A 16901-nucleotide genomic window follows, 5' to 3' on the forward strand; every position below is an offset into this window, starting at 1 on the left:
ATACAGCAACTAGTTTTCATGTTGCTAAAATAAATGCATTTAGCTGAACAGTCTGCAGTTTACCAGAGTTCCCTCTGTGGAGTTCAGCGTGTTTGAAGATCAGAATGACTGGCAGCTTCCTTGGTATACATAAAACAGATCTAAAACTATTTCAAATAGAAATTCTCTGAGGATTGTATCATCTTTGCCGTTCTGTTGTACTGAAGATGCAGATGTGCCAGGCTGTTCTGCAGGATTATAAATGCATTAGTGAAACCCTAATACACTCTCTAACAAATATATGCAGTGCAAGAGGTTTTCTTAGCCATCTTGTACCCACTCATTTTATTTATTTCATGTAATTGGCATGTTGTTCTGCTTTTATAGCTTGTTAAAATGAGATGTGAAAATGGCTGTACCTAATGGCTGCTGGAAAATCTTTTCCCATGGTAGGCAGGAAGAACATTTCAGAAAAAATACATTGCAGATTTTAAAGCAGTGCTCTCCCAGTGAGAAGCGGAGATTAAAAAGATGGATGGTAATGCGCTGGAATGTTTAGCAGAAGCAAGTTTTAATGACCTTGGATATATAAGTGATCATATCCAAATGCCCAAGTGTTGGAGCGGAATTGTAGATGCAAGGATAGCGGTGTAAGCCAGGGCTCCTTTGCACTGTGGTGCTGGGGCACAGGTGTGGTGTGAAGAGGCTGCTGGTAGCAGAGGAGCTTTTCTTCCTTCTTCAGAGAAAATGACAATACCTGGAATGAGGCTTTCTGAGCATCTTCCTGCCCTCGCTTTCTCACTGACCGTGTTCCTTGGGTGCATTTTTCCCACCTCTGCTTCTCAGGTGCAAAGACTGTGTCACCTGATGGTTCCGTAAAAGCTGTTCCTTGCTGCCGGCCGCGGGGCCGGAGCGGTGCCGAGCGGGGGCACGGGGACTCCCTGCTCTTGGCTTTTCTCTGCAGCCCTGGTGATGTCTTCTAGCCCTGCCCTTTCCTACAGAGTTTGGTTCCTTGGTTTGCAAAGGGTTAGGTAATTAAGCAAAGTTTGTGGTTTGGAAAGGTTTACTTATTGTCGTTGCTGCTGTTTGGTGTTTTTTTGGTGTGTTTTGTTTTGTTGATTGGTTGGTTTGGTCATTTTGTTTTGTTCTTTTTTTTTCCCCCTGACAGTATAGCAAAATTGGAAACATGTGCATTTTCTTTTTATCCTTCAAGAGTCCGCTGCCTTTCTATCTCCCCTTGGGTGGCAGTGTTAGAAGAAGGGCTATTGGTGCGCGGGTGAAACCTGCCCAGAAACCTTGTTTGCTGAAGAAATTCAGAGAAATGGACGCTGTATGTTTATGTTCTTACTGAAATTCTGTTTCAATATTATGATCTCTCTCTTCCCTCCTTGCCCTCTCTCTTGTTTCTGTGTCTGTATGAAATGACTTTTAGCTGGGCATTGACCTGTTAACATAAAAGGAGAATTGTCACAGTCCTCGTGATTCTGTTCTGTGGACTTTAGTCAACACCAAGTTGCTTCAGTTCTAGGGAATCCTTTCCATAAATTACTGTGGCAGTGAACTCCTTCAACTTACCAGATACAATGAATAAAAACATTTCTCATTTAGAAAGAGATAATTATTATGTAACATACTTTGTAGCACTCTCTCCTTTTTCTTTCTCTTTAACTATAAATATTTCTTACTTCTCACTGTCAAAATATAAATCTATATGTGGTTTGTGCAGAGAAAATCAGGACTCGAGATTATAGTAAAATTTGGAAGATAAGAGTATCTAATCTTGCTTGCCAGCATGTTGCTGTGTTTAAAAAAAATACTATAAAAGAACATGAGTCTACTGTATATAAACTCTACAACAGCTAATTTGAGTATGATTGATTGTATTTCTTATCAGTCATTTGCATTTTCTTAACAATTGTTTTTCTGTGTGTACAGTGCACTTGATAATCTTTGACTGCTCCAAAAGGAAAAGAAGGTTCTAGCTCTGGACCTCCAAACCTAGAGAGCTCTCTGCACTGGTGCATCTTCCAGAACAGATAGATCCTGCCCCCAGGAGAACCTGGTTTTAATTCCTAGCACCAGATGATGACAGTTTGCTAGCAGAAGCAGGAAAAGTCAAATACCATAACATATTTTAATAAGGCATAGCATAAACTGTATTTAGCTTCACAATAGCCTTAATAATAAACCTCCTACCGTAGGATGTTTGCAGTTCTAGTTGATAGAACTTGTACTGAAAGAACTCAGTGCGGCAGGACTTGTGTGTCATAGTTACCCCAGTGCGGAGGCAAAGGCTGTGTAAGGCAGAAACAGAACCAATTTTCGTTACCTTCCTCTAACAAGGCCATGCAAAAGTGGCCTTATTTGTGGTTCTTAGGTCTCCAAATTAGACCCATGCAGTCATTCTGTGTTTATTAACAAAAACAACTAATGAAAATAAGTTCAAAAATAAACTAAGTTGGTATAAAATGTGAAGCCTGATAAACCAAGCTTACCTGCCTATTCTAAGTGATGCAAATCCAAATTCAGTTGTTTTATTACTGTAGTGGCAGAGCTAATTCTGAACTGTGAAGTGCAGCATATAACAGAATATAGATCTAACATGTAGTTCTGAAAATTCAGGGCTTAACTCAAGAAGCTTTGACAGGGTAAAATGCGGGCAGATGAGCACAGTGCCTCCTCCCCAGAGTCAGGGCACTCCAGCCCAGTGCAATGACATAAATTAACACCAGTTTATTCTGCTATAGCAATGAACTTTTGAGGCATGACTAGATAGGAACCTGTGCAAACGCCCAGTATATACAGTACTAGTTTTAAAGAAAAGCTTTCTTGTTTCTCTTCTGGATTACACCACAGATACTGTCAGATTATTTTTTGTGATTTGAATTGTTATCGGAAGAAAGACACAGTCTGTCCTGTGATTCTTATCCATTTAGTTTTTAGGCTATCAAAACAATGCTACACAGCGTTATTTTAAATGGCCTTTTCAGTCTTTAACCACTCTTGGAAAATGAAAGAGGATTTTGGCTTCAGGATTTCACCTGAAAAAGTAGAAGCCAATAGAGGAGGTCTGGTGTAATCGTAGTGTCACTAAGGGCATTGCACTGTCTCACTGCTGGCTTATTGTTTGATCTAGACATTTGCCAGACTGGGAAAGTGTGGTGCTGCTGGTCAGTTCAGTGATATGTGAGGCGGTTTTATTCTGCTTTGGGAAGGAACCCCTTGCTCACTGCCCACAAGTGGGATGGAGGCAGAGTCAGAAGGGGAAAAGCAAGAGAACTCAAGGGTTAAGATAAAGACAGTTAAACAGGTAAAGCAAACGCTGCACACACAAGCAAAGCAAAACAAGGGGTCTGGAATATCCCTTTGGTCAGCTGGGCCCAGCTGTCCCCTCTGTGTCCCCTCCCAGCTCTGTCCCCCCAGGCACTGGCTGGGGGGTGTGAGGGGCAGAGGAGGTTGTGATGCTGTGTGAGCCCTGCTCAGCCAGAGCCCAAACATCCCCGTGTTACCAACCTGCTCAGACCACAGATCCGCAACGCATCACCATACCTGCTGATCTGGAGAAAATGAACTCCATCCCAGCCAAAACCAGTACAGTGATGAAGGGAAAACAGTTCCTAAACTAACTACAGATGACAGTTGTTTTGAAATATATTGAATAAGCAGTGGCATTACCATTGTGTGAAAAAGATTGGTATAAAATGCTGAAGAGAGGCCATATTTAGTGAAGCGAGCAAAAAATCTTTCTGTTGTCATTTGGGCTAGGAACCTGGGGTTTGTTTCATGGCAAGAAATTAAATCGCAAATTAGAAGACAAAATCTCCACTTACAAAAAAGCAAGCATATCATGCAGAGCACTGGTTTTTTAGCTTCTTGTACAAGTGAAAGTTTATTTAGAAACTTCAAAAACCTAACAAAATAAGAGAAGTTTTTCCATTAGTAAAATGTCCTAGAAGTTGCTGGGGAAAGGCTTGGGTTTTATTCTGTATATCAATATCAGTTTTTTTGAAAAAAACAATATTTACAGTGTAGCATTTGATTTCTAGACAATAGCATAGCACCTGCTAGATGTGTTACAAAGAATAATCAACTGTTGTGTGCCTGTTCCAGTGTGAAATATTGGTAAGATGAAGTATATCGAACACATTTATCTGCTGAAATCAGTTTGTCTCAGAAAAGACTCAGTTAAATTTTATGGAGCCTAATTTTGTTACTGATACACCTTCTGAAATTTATCTAATATACTGTATTTTTCTTCCCTGATAGGTCAAATGAATCATTCTTTTTTCTCTCTTCCAGAATGGACAGTAAAAATAAAGCCACGGTATGCCATTTGTGTATAACTGGCATGATTTACTGCACGTCTGAATATAAAATCGTAAAACTTACAGGACATGGTTAATACATAACCATCAAAATAACAGAGTGCAATTCTAAATTTATGAGGCTGAACTTAACACTGAATATCAAATAAGAACCACATTGATTTCTGTAGCGCATGGCTTAAAAACACATTAGGTGGCATAACTGCAAGACAGTACATTGATTTAAGCGTAAAATGCATAGCACTCAATACTTCACCACCTAACGTTTCCCAGTAATGAACAAAGCTGTTGTATATTGATGAAAGGAAAATTATTTGTTTTGTTAGATTATGGCACTCAAGCAGATGCCTTGCTTTTAGACTAGGTAGGCATAATTTGAGTCGCGCTTGGTAACGAGTGACTTTGGACACCTTAAAGAGAGAGTACATGGTGATCTGTGCATAATGTGTTTTAAGAAATATGTATTTAGTCTGGCCTTAATGTAAGTCTGAATTCAGGCCCCCTCGTTTCAGAGGGAGTGCTTTGGCAGGTACAGAAGATTCATTGCATTTTGGAGGCCTCTAATCGCTTTTAAAATGTTAAACATTTGCCTTCCTGAATCATGGCCAGAGAGTAAGTCTATAAATCTCTATCACCCTTGCTCACTGAGTTTTGCCAAAATTAACTCTGTTTACATCAGGAAACACACTTTTGCCTTGTTCTAGGCCTCAATACACAAAATGCCTCAGCAAGGGAAGAGATTCATTGACTTTAGTCTAAAATCCCCAAAAGATTAATTGGATTGACATTGGTAATTCGTCTAGATTTAATCTTAAGCAAAAAATTTTACCTGGGGTTTGAAATCGGGTCAGTTGAACAGGACTTCCCTACAGTGCATCATCTCTAGAGTAGGATCCTTGTCCTTCTTAACTCTTCGATAGCGCAAATGGGACCTAAAGCAGCTCAGCCAGTGACCGCAGGTGAGCGTGGGATGGGGATCAGCGCTTGGTGCTGCCCTCCCTGTGACGGGGACAGCAGCTTCCAACCTGCGCTTCTGGCTGTTAGATACGCTCACAGACACACGCACGATCTCTGTATAGAGCAGAATTTTGTTAAGGGCTGGTAGCACCTTTTGAAGTATGACAACTTCAGCTGTGCCTGTCCCCGCGTTAGCTCTGTGGCATCTCACAGGCTGTGCCCTTCGGATTGTGTAGATTTCTTAGCTGAAGCGAGCAGGTATTAGATCAGAGTCAGTGTTGCAAGCTCACAAATTTCACAGGGTACTAATTTGATCATCAGTGTTCCAGAAACAAAAATTGATGCAGTTTGCGTTTCAGTTTTCCCTACGTTTTGGGTTACTTTTTTTTTTATCATGCACAGTTTTAGTCCTCATGACATGCAAAATGGACTGAGATGTTAGAGAATAATGTTTTTAATTACCGTTGACATTTTCAGAGAAGATTAAAATTTAATAAAATTAATTGTCCATGTTTGAATGGCTCACTTTGCAGTTAATCATACACCTTTAGCTTCACTGCAGATATATGTTTCTTTCCTGCAGTGTTTTTTACCTTGAAACTTACCTACAGTAATTATGATAATTGGTTAAATAGTTGGTTATAATTTTTTCCTCAAATTAATGTGATATAATTCTAAGCTATGCTTAGTGTGAAATAAACTCCTTTTTTAATCTTGTTGAAAAAGACCTTTTCTGAACTTCTACAAATATTTTTTCTTTTCCTTTTAAAGGAAAATCTCCAGCTTACTAAAGGAATATAACTTACTGGGGTTATATTTAATGCCAAGTGCAGAATACATTGCTTTCACTGCTGTGCATCTCTAGTAATATAATTTGAAGTGCTAGGGCCCTTTGCATCCATTTCTGAATCTATTATTAGTTGATTAAATTAGCTGGCTGGATCAGTACAGTGAGAAGAGACACAGTAATGATATTACAGAATTAGTATGCTATGATGAATTGTCAAGAAAAGTAACTGTGACAGCCCTGTGGCCATATGCACTTAGCCATGCAATTTATAGTCATTTGAAAAGCCAAGGACTTTTCAGGTTTGGTTAGGAAATTTGTTCTTGCTTTTGACAGAAGTTGAGGGATATGTGTATATCGAACAAGAGGGGGTTTACAGTGCCAACATGAAAAGAAATCAAAGGCTCCCTTCAACTGTGCTAGCATTTGGGTGATTTGCAAAGAACAAGCTACAGAAAAGGATGAGTTTTATTGTAGCTGTGCCAGTTCTTTTAAAAAGATTATGATATGATAGTGCATAGTATATGATGGTGCAGTTCCTTTACAGTTGTAGAAAATAGTATTACTTGGGGTAAGATAAAAGTGAATGCAGCCTTGTATCACAATTTCAATAGTTATAGAGCACCACAAATTTTGGTACCGCAGCAGGGCCTTTTTAGGAGGACAGTAAATACAGCTGGTTTTTATTCTTACAACTGATCTGAGGCTATTCAAAATGTCTTATTCTGCCTTTACACAAATATTTGTAAGTAAAATGCAGATTGCCAAACACCATCAAAATTGCTGGTAGTTACCGTAGGTAATCAGCATGTAAAAACTGACTCGGGGCCAACGTTGTAGCAATTCCCACTCTTTTCAGCTTGCCCAGCGTAGTTGTTGGGCACTTGGAATTTAAATTTAAAATCTTGCCACTTTAACATTTACCATATTGTGGGTTGGCTCTCTCTGTAATATGCTTAATCATTAAAGCCAATTCTACAAATATGTTTTCAAAGTGGTAACAAGCAGAGCCTGAATATAAAAGCAAGCAGGCGGCACCAAAAGACAACAGATTGTATAGTTAACTCATTATTTTTCTGAGCCTCATAAATGGTATATCGGTAGTATTATTCTGTGATTGTGGATGCATAATCTTTGCTGAACATCAGACTAAAATTCTTGTTGAGCTTTATAAAGTGGAGTGTTAAGTCATTTTAGTTAATGTTGGTTGTGTCAGTTAAAACCTTTGTAAAGAAAAGGAAAAGCATGAGACATTCTGTTATATTTTTAGTGGTTATATGGTGAGTTGTAAAATGAATTCTTAATTTTATAGGTAGCCACTGTAAAATTTTCGATCCCTCCTGGGGTCGCTTCGTGGTACATAGGTCCTGAAAACGATACTTCACATTTCTCTGTTTGCTACCTGGTATCCAGATAGCAGAACTACTTTTGCCTTCATGTCTGCTCCAGCACATTTTCTTTATAATGTTGTTAGACAAATAACATTTTCTATTTTCGTAAAACAATTTCACGTGCTAATTTGACAGCAGAGAACTATTTTCATAGGTGTGCTCTGAAGCAGACCTCTCCAGATGACTTAGTCTGTAGGCAAGGCTTATCTGTTTATACGCAGGGTAAAGACCTAACCACTTCTAGTCATCTTTTCTTCTGGTTTGCTATCCTCGTCATTAGAAAGTTTTTCCTCATGTTTAAATTGAGTCTTTTTTACCACAATTGAAGCCCATTCCTGGTTGTTTGGGTTTGGCTTTTTTGTTTGTGTTGGTTGGTTGGTTGGGTGGTTTTTTTTGTTTGTTACTCATACTTTTAAAAGTTAGTAGCATACATATGTATTTTTGTGGACTAAGATTAAATATCTGTCACCTGTGTTCTAGGGCTCCGTATTTTTTTGGGCTGACCTGGACAGAATCTTCCCTGAAGTTGTAACCTACTAATAATGGTGGTTGCTGGTGTTTTGTTTTTCTTTTACATTTTGCCTTTGCTGTGGTCATAGCTATATTAAAAAATATAGTCTGGTAAGAGAGTGTTTCCATAATTTTTGCATCTGTCCAGCTCTCCAGGTGTCAATCAGTCCATGTTTCAGTGAGATTTTCAGCTGAGCCTTGTGCTTTATTCCTGCAGCGTTGTGAACTCTGTGTTACTACCTGCATGCAGTCTAGGTAATGAACACTGCAGTCACACAGGAATTTCCTAATCTTCCTCATCTATGTACTGATAACAATTAGTATTAAGTTATTTTCATGCTTATTTGCAACAGTAGACTATGAATATATTTTAAAAAGCCTAACCAAACAAGCAACAAAAAACTCCACACATGTATTTCTCCCAAGTCACAAGTGACAGGACGAGAGGAATTGGCCTCAGCTTGTGCCAGGGAAGGTTCAGATCCGGTATTATGAAAAGTTTCTTCCCAGAATGGGTTATGAAGCTCTGGAACAGGCTGCCCAGGGCAGTGGTGGAGTCACCATCCCTGGACGGGTTTAAAAGGTGTATAGATGAGGTTCTTAGGGACATGGTTTAGTGTTAGTGTTAGATTATGGTTGGACTCGATCATCTTAAGGATCTCTTCCACCCAAAATGATGCTATGATTCTATAAATTATAACAGGCAACATAATATTTCATTTGAATTGTTCTTTTTGCCATATTTATAGCATCATTATTTAAAATGATTTTTATTTTTGTTTGTATTACAATAGTAAAAGCTGCTTCTGAGAATAGATGATCAAAAACTGCCCTTGGGAAATAAACTGCTGATTTTAGTGAGTGTGAGTGAGTGTAAGACTAGATCCAACATTTAAGCAAAGTAAAATTGAAGAGATACATGAGATGAAAATAATTTTATTTTTTATTTGCCTTGCTGTATGTGGTAGGGAGTTTTATGATTTGGGTGTTTGATTTGGGGACACGTTACACTTGGGTGAACTGGAGTGATTAAATTTCGGCTCTGATCTCTGAGTCACCCAATACATAAGAAGATAAGCATTCGAGTTCTTGCTTGTAAGTGTATCTACAAAGTGCTTGGTCCCTTTTGTAGCGTGTAGTCAGGTGTTCCAATATTTGTGTTTGACAGTAGCTTCTCTTAGGGATCACCAGCTGAAATAAGGAAAAGATTATTTTGTTTAAAAAGGAAACAAAAAGAGCTTTGTTAGTAGCAGCTGTTAGGAGCACAGACAGTGAGAAATAGGAAGCCGTGGTTCTGTAGCGTGCGCCTTTTCCATATTGATGGATATTATGTGCTTTGACCCAGAGAAAGACCTCTCAGCTCTCCAGTGCCTGGACCACTATGCCAAACACTCCTCAGAATTAACAGTTAAGTCAGAATGATCTGAAAAATATTGCCCAGAATATTTTGTCACTGCATTCTGTATTTGGAATCTAAAGAGCACTTAAACCTGAGCGGGATAACTGTAGTTGTGCTGAAGAGTCCACTCTCGCTGCCCGTGGAAATGAATGCCTTTGATGTCTGTGCACCGCAGAGCAGCGCGGTGAGCAGCTAAATGCCTTAATGCATTCTGCCACTGAGCGATCTGAGAGCTGCCATGTGCATCGTGGAGCTGGTGCAGGGAGGTTTTCACTGTCAGCAAAGGAAAATGAATGCCTTTAGCTTTAAAGTTTAAATGCCTTGCTCAGCAGGGAGCCCAGAGAGATTTGTTCAACTGAAATGAGCTTATAATAAGGCTTTCATCCTAAGATAAGTAAGGACAACATTCAGTAGCTCTGTACTCCCTCACCAGAAAATACAAATAGCTTTCTCTATGTGTTATGATGCTGTTATTGTCTTTCATGTGATATGTTGCAATTCATGCTAATAGACATTTTCCATCGTAGACTGCAGTATGGCCATGTTGTAACTACATTATATTTAGAAATGCAGAAAAATACGAGTTGCGGCTTACATATTAATTTGTTTGTTTATTTTACCCCCAAAAATGAGCATTAGGATAGTATCTACAGAAAGACTGTCAATAGCAAGATATTTTAAAACATTTAATTGTGCTCAAACTTTAAAGAGATTCAAAATACGTTCAGAAAGATTCATTTCAGAAGAAAATCCATCAGTGGCTATTAAACATGAAACACCATCCCTGGCTTAGGCAGTCCTGGAGCAGCAGATTGTTTGTGACCGAGCGAGTGTGGGACCTGTCACGATTCTTGCTGCTCTTGGGGACAAGAACCTCAGCTGGATGGACCATTTGTCTGACCTGGTGGGGCTGTTCTTATACTCTTACTCCTGTATCTGCAGATTTTCTAGCCCCACCCCAATCATCATTATTTCTGATGCAGTCATAGTGCAGTTTTTAACCTGCAGGTTTCAGGTGGGATTGTTAAAATTGAATTTATGACTTGAGTCTCTGTCCACACTGTTGTTTTGTGTGTGGTGTTTGTTACAGGGTTTCAGAGTCCCTAATAAGCTGTTAACAAGCTGTCAATTATAGCGCTCATGCAAATGAGTGAAACAGCCAGTGAGGGACTGATGTGTACAGTGTGCTACCTGAGAGGATGGCAACTAAACCCTTCCAATTTCCATCACTTTCCTTGCCGATGCTGTCTTCTTAATGTCTATAAAGCATTCATCTTGTCTCTTCCTTTATATCGTGTTTACAAATTGAATACAGTAGTTAAATATTAATTAGTACAGGTCAGATTTTGTGTTAAATACCAGGCACCTAAAAATAGAACAATGACATTTAGATACCAAGGACTTCAATGAATCTATCTTTGTGATGGTTTAAATGTGTTATTTACACTTTGCTGCTTTTTCGTAGTTCACTGGAATGATTTTGTTTTCATTTCCACCACCCTCTTTGTATTTTCTATTCACTGGTTTTCATTATATCTTGTTTTTGCTTGGAAATCCATTATTTCCTGGACTCTCATTTTCTAACTCTTCCCCAAGGGTTGCGAGCCAGGTATAAGTCTCCATACACCAGTCATCAAAACTTGTGTGCCTGCTTATTTATTTATTTTCTAAGTAATTCTCAGAGATGAAGTCTCATAGCTCATACTTCTTATCTTACTCATGGTTCCCTCAGGAGCATGCCACGAGCCTAATCTCTTTCGAATTCTTCATCAAAATATCAACATAAATGTATTTGTGTCCCCCTTGGTATTCATTAACTCTTGGAATGCTCACCCAATGTCATTTCAGACCCTGTGTTACTAGACTTGGCTGCGTAAGCACAGATCATTTTGACCTTAGTAGTTCCAGTTAAAATTCAAATACTTCTTTTTTGTGCTTACCACTGCAATATTTTTTTTCATGTGTTCTGAGGAAGTGGAACAAAGTAGCAGTTGGTTGACTTTGCCGTTTGACTGTTGAAAGTGAAATTACTGATGGAGTACAAGTATCTAACACCTGACTGTGATGTTTAGCAAGATTTCTTTAGTAAAAATGTCTGGAAGATTTTTAAAGGAGTCGTATAGGAGAAAAGCTACTTTGCTGGTGATTTTTAAAGCTAAAATGATAATCAAAAGCCTTTCAACTTGTTTCTCGTAAGTATGTATGCAGTTTTAACTTAGGAGGGGAAAAGGTAGGTAACCTGGGATACAACTGTGAGCAGAATTAAGTCTATTCCTCTTTGTTTGCATCTCAATCGGAAGCATAAAAATTTTATGTACCCTGGAACTTCACAGGGGGTCATGTTTTATGGGGGACTGCATTGATAAAGCTTATCAGATTTCAGAATGCACAGTGCTATTCTAGCTTTGTAAGGTTGTCTTGAGCAACCAGTGTTCTTTTGTGCACTCGTACGAGGTGCAATCAAGATTTTATTTATTTGCTTATTTATTTATGTTTTTCAAGGTAATTGGTGTCCTGGGCTTAAGTCTGTGTTAGGAAGCCAGAGAACATTTTAGGCTGGAAGGAATGGCTGGACATCATCTAGAGGTCACTATCCTGCTCATAAAGTATTTGATTCATCCTGCCTTGTGTTCTGAGCATCGTGCAGACTGTCTGCTGTCTTGAGCGTGGTGATTGCAGAGGAAGCTCCTCGACGCCTCAGTAAGCAGAATGATCCCATTTCTTTGACTCAGGCCCATCAACAGTTGTATGACAGCTGGAGCAGAAGAAAGTGATCTTTCACCGTGTAATATTTGGCTCTTGGATTTCAAATATTTAAACACAATTTTAGAAGTGCATAGGCATCTGTTTGACCAGAGTTAAATACTCCTAACTGAGTATTCTGCAGAAATTGAGTGGGTTATGTGCCTACCAACTTGATTCTGCTGCATTAATATCAAGGACTATTTTTCTTCTGTGAGCTGAATGGAATCAGGATTGAGTGCAAAGTTAAACAGGCATTCGCGTTCATTCAGGAGCAGTACAAAGTGTGTATTCAACTTGGTGCCATAATTTTCGTGTGATATCTGGTAAGCTTATTACTTAGCAAGAGCTATTAGCTGAAGTTAGGCTCATAATTACAAGGAGACCCAATCAGGCTTTTGCTTTACAGAACATGTGTGACTGTAGGAAGCTGATTAGGATATTTGTAGGATATTAGTGAGAGGCTGAGGAGTTGTTATTCCCTTTTCTGTAAAGATGGATTTATTCAAAAAGCTTTCTAATTATATAGATAATTGATTATCTCAGAAATTATATTTTCAACAAAAAGCTCTCACAAGTCTGATAAAAAGCTTGTCCTTTACAGATTTTTGGAATATGAGATATAAGGACAGATGTCTTCCAGTTATAATTTCCCAGCTGGAACTCTGTAAGAAACTTGAGAGTTGTAAGACAGCATCGTAGTGTCAGGATGTGTTCAAATTTACTTCTTTTTTTTTCTTTTTTCTCAATAGTCAACAACAACTGGCTGCAGCATCTGGCACTACTGTACATTTTTAGAATTGTTAATTCTACCAACTTTGGGAATATTTAAACACATCTACAGGCAAAGGTATAGAGGATTTTGTTTTATTTTAAAAAAATCTCTTTAACCCAACCATTGCCATTAAGACAATGCTTTTGGATTTCTTTCTGTGTAAAACAAGGTGAATAACAGGCAGATCTCCTTCAAAGAAAAAAAAAAAAAAAAAAACACAACAAAACTTAAGGTTAATTTATTACTCTGTAGGTTGACCACAAGGAGTTATAGGGACAGGCTGCCCAGGGAGGTTGTGGAGTCTCCTCCTCTGCAGACATTCAAACCCACCTGGACACCTTCCCGTGTGATCTGCTCTGATGACCCTGCTGCAGCAGGTGGGGTGGACTGGATCATCTCCAGAGATCCCTTCCAGCCCCAACCATTCTGCGATTCTATGAGATACCATTGCAGACTAAAACCAATACAACTTCTCATTGCCTTTCCTTTTCCCTGAAAACTTACTTTACTTTTATTGATTCAAATGTGCATTTTGTAGTTAAAACAGGAATCTTAAGACGTGCTAATTACATGTTTTGGGATGACTGAAGAGAACCAGATATGGCGATGTTCTTGCTTGGCTGTAGAACAAAGCAGGAGGAATGACGTGTGTTCACTCCTCCCTCACGGATGTAGCCCCCAGAGAACTGGTGCAGGAAATCAATGCCAGCACTTTGCTCTTATCTCACAGTACTGCAGGACTCTTGCTCACAATAGGAATGCGTTTAATTTTAACTGGTTTAATGTTTACTAAACATCTTGAAAGGATTTCATCAATTATTATTACCATGGGATTTTGGGGTGTGGGAGGTGGTATTTGTGTGGGTTTTGGGGTCCTGGTTGCAAAGATTTCAGACTCTACTGATTTAGTACTGTACATAATGTGTGACAGACTGGAATAAGTTTATGACTCGGTGGGTCTTGCAGTACTCTGCAAAAAAAAAGATCAAATAATACTTTTTTGGGGCATTCCACTTCTCCTCTAAGTAATCCAGTCTCTCAATCCTGTTTATGATGAGTCTGTGGGGTATAGTGCTGCGTGTTCTTATGTTCTGTATTACTGTGGTACCTGGCTGCTTATGTTAATACCCATTTTCAGATCCAACCATCAAAGATTTATTTAGGTAAAGGCACAAACTGAAAGGCCAGGTTTCAGAGTTTGACTTTTTTCTGGTTTTCTTGTTAAGCCAGCAGAGACGATTTAAAATTTCACACATGGATTCTGATTACCTCCGTGTAAATATAAAATAGCATTCAAATGAATGAAGTTGTGCATGGAGGTTAAAAGCAATAGCAAGCATTAAGAATTTTCTCCAAAAAATATTGTTGCAGAGTCTCCCTCTAATTTTGTGCAGAGGAGTACTTATTTCTTAATATGTAAAGTTAACTTGACTACATTGGCCTTTTTCATGTTTTACACTTCGTGGACATGGACTAAATCAGCTGTGCTAAATATACTTATTAGTATTCAATTTATTTCTCAGTCTCTTTGAAGGAACCATGCAAATATTTGGGCTTCGTATTTTGTTTTGATTTCTTGGTGGAAAATTGTATCCACATAAGTAAGCATGCACTGAACAGCAATAAATCATTATTTCTCAGATGACCAATATCAGCAGGAATCTCATATTCTTCACTGCTGGAGTTGATTTCTAAATTCATTGAATAATTATTGGTGCTGCTTTTCCTAAGTGACAAACGTTCTTCTGTCTCCAATTCTGTTAAGTCGTATGGGGACACATTCACACGTGACCCAACATGCAAGGGTTGTTATTTTTAGGACGTTGGAAATAGAAGGATAAGGAAGCAACATACATTTTAAAAGAACAACTAGTAATATATCGGGAACTTTGTACGATGTAGTTTAAGAAAAAAAAAATATCTGATTCAGGCTGTTTTAATAACTGTTTAAATTTTGTGGTTTATCTCATCAAAATGCAGATTTTTTTATTACAATGTTAATGTTCCTATTATATCATGAACTGTTTCTGTCATAAAGAATACTGTTGTCAATTTTAAAGTGTCATAACTAAAATACAGTGGCACAGGTTACAGTGTCTTTATTGAACACAAATTTTAGTGAAGCTCCTGAGGTTTTAGCAACAATTATGCAGACGGTATTGATAAATGGTTGCACAAAATGTTATCTTTTGCTGTAGATCTAAGACCAATTGTATCAGTGTGTTTTGGAGGACAGCAATTTTTTGAAATAATTTCTGGCTCAGGAAAGCAATCTGAATTCCTGCAGACAAGTGATGCTGGGTGTCAGTGGGCTCATTCACACAAAGGGAGCAGATCGAGGTCTGGGGGTCTCTGGACCTGCTGCTGAGGCCAATCTTACAAGGGCCCGTGGAATATTCATGCGCTTTAGTTGAAATCAATGTCACCTCGTCAGCACCATTGATGCCATCCCAGGCAAAATGGGGAAAAAAGAGCAATTGATTCTCAAAATAAAATTAAAAGAAAAGTTCTTTGTAATTTAAAAATAGGTCTATTATATATGTTAGTTAGGTCTACAACACATTTCCCTGTCAGAAGAGTACAACAAATCACTGTTTCATTCATCAAAGGGTTAATTGAATTTTTAAATAAAACACAGCAGAAATTCTCTACAGCAGTAAGACATCAATTCGTTAGAGGAGAGAAATCCTTTAATAGCATGTAACTTAAATAGTTTGCCACCAAAATTAATTTATTGGGTATTGATTTGCTCCAAACTCAGTTTTAATACTGATAGAATATTACAGCTGTTTCAACCCCCTGCCAGCTTCTAGCTTTTGCCCTTTTTTTTCCCCTTCATATAGAAGCATGGGCAATTGGGTTCAATTAATTGTAGAGCGTAATACATCCACACAGACACATACCTACCACCTTCAGGCAAGTCGTATGAATTAACAAAGTTGAAACCAACTTTGGCATCGTACCTCCAGAAGCAGTAAAGGCTACAGTGCCCAAAAGGTGAGAATTAGTCTCCACACCACATCGCCACATGACTCAGCTGGTAATCCAAAAGCTGGAGACCTTCTCTTGAGCTGTTAAGTAAGGAAAGTGTTCAGCATCTCAGTATTGATGGGGATGGATCTTAAGAAGTAAGAAGGTGTGTGATAAACCAGGCTGAGCTGAAATTCTACCAGGTTTGGTTAAGGCTTGCTGGCGGTCCTGGGTACTTGAAGTCCGTCCTTTGTGCAAATGCATCCTTGTTTGAAACAGTGTTTCAGTGTTTTGGCTACATTCTCCTTTATTGAAAATCAGTAAGTTTGTTAAAATGGAACTGAGCTTCATTTTCTTCTCTCTTTTTTTTTTTTTTTTTTTTTTTTTAAATCGGTAGAAGGCATGGATGTGTTTATTAAGAAAAGCTTTAATTGTAAAAACATTAATTATTAATTGAATCATACTTTAGAGTATTTCCATTTGATGGTCTGTTAGGTTAATAATGACTCAAAACGAATGTTGTTGTTTATTCCTTGAGAATTCAGCGTAATGTGTGTGTATGTATATGTTTCTTCAGCTCCTCAGACTCCAAGATACACCTTTAGTATTAAACAATGGTTAAGGCTTCTGGTGCAGGTAAAATAACTCATCAACTTCCCTGCTCTTCATTTTAGAAGAGGGAAAGGAGAGTAATGTGACATAAATTTGTTCCTTTTGCGCACGAATGATTGAACCTACCACACTGCCTCAGTGTTGCAGCCACCTCGAGAGCTGACTGTGCACAGATAGACGAGTTAGTGTTACCAACATCAACTCGGTGAACCAGCTAAGAAGGTATATGAGGCAGCTAAGAAAGTCGAGAGCTAAATAGTTATGGTTGAAGGGCTCAGATTTGATGCTGTGTTGAACAGCAGTGTTTTACATCTCAAAGTGCTGTCATTCTGCATGTCTCTGTATTCAACAAAATGTTCTTGCATCTGGATAATATGTGAAAGGTTAACCCTTCTGGTTGTGATCACAAAGAAGTTTTTAAACCTACACTGTGCAGTACAATTCTGCAGGAAAT

The 16901-nt window shown here is 38.5% G+C and overlaps 1 protein-coding gene across 1 annotated transcript in view; it reads left to right on the plus strand.

Annotated features, from left to right (window-relative positions):
* TENM2 (teneurin transmembrane protein 2) overlaps positions 1-16901 on the plus strand; it is a gene marked incomplete at its 5' end in the record, with an annotated part of 567758 nt that overhangs the window by 133678 nt on the left and 417179 nt on the right. The window lies entirely within an intron of this gene.

This window comes from Streptopelia decaocto (genome assembly GCF_964273445.1).
Source record: "Streptopelia decaocto genome assembly, chromosome: 12".
NCBI lineage: Eukaryota > Metazoa > Chordata > Aves > Columbiformes > Columbidae > Streptopelia > Streptopelia decaocto.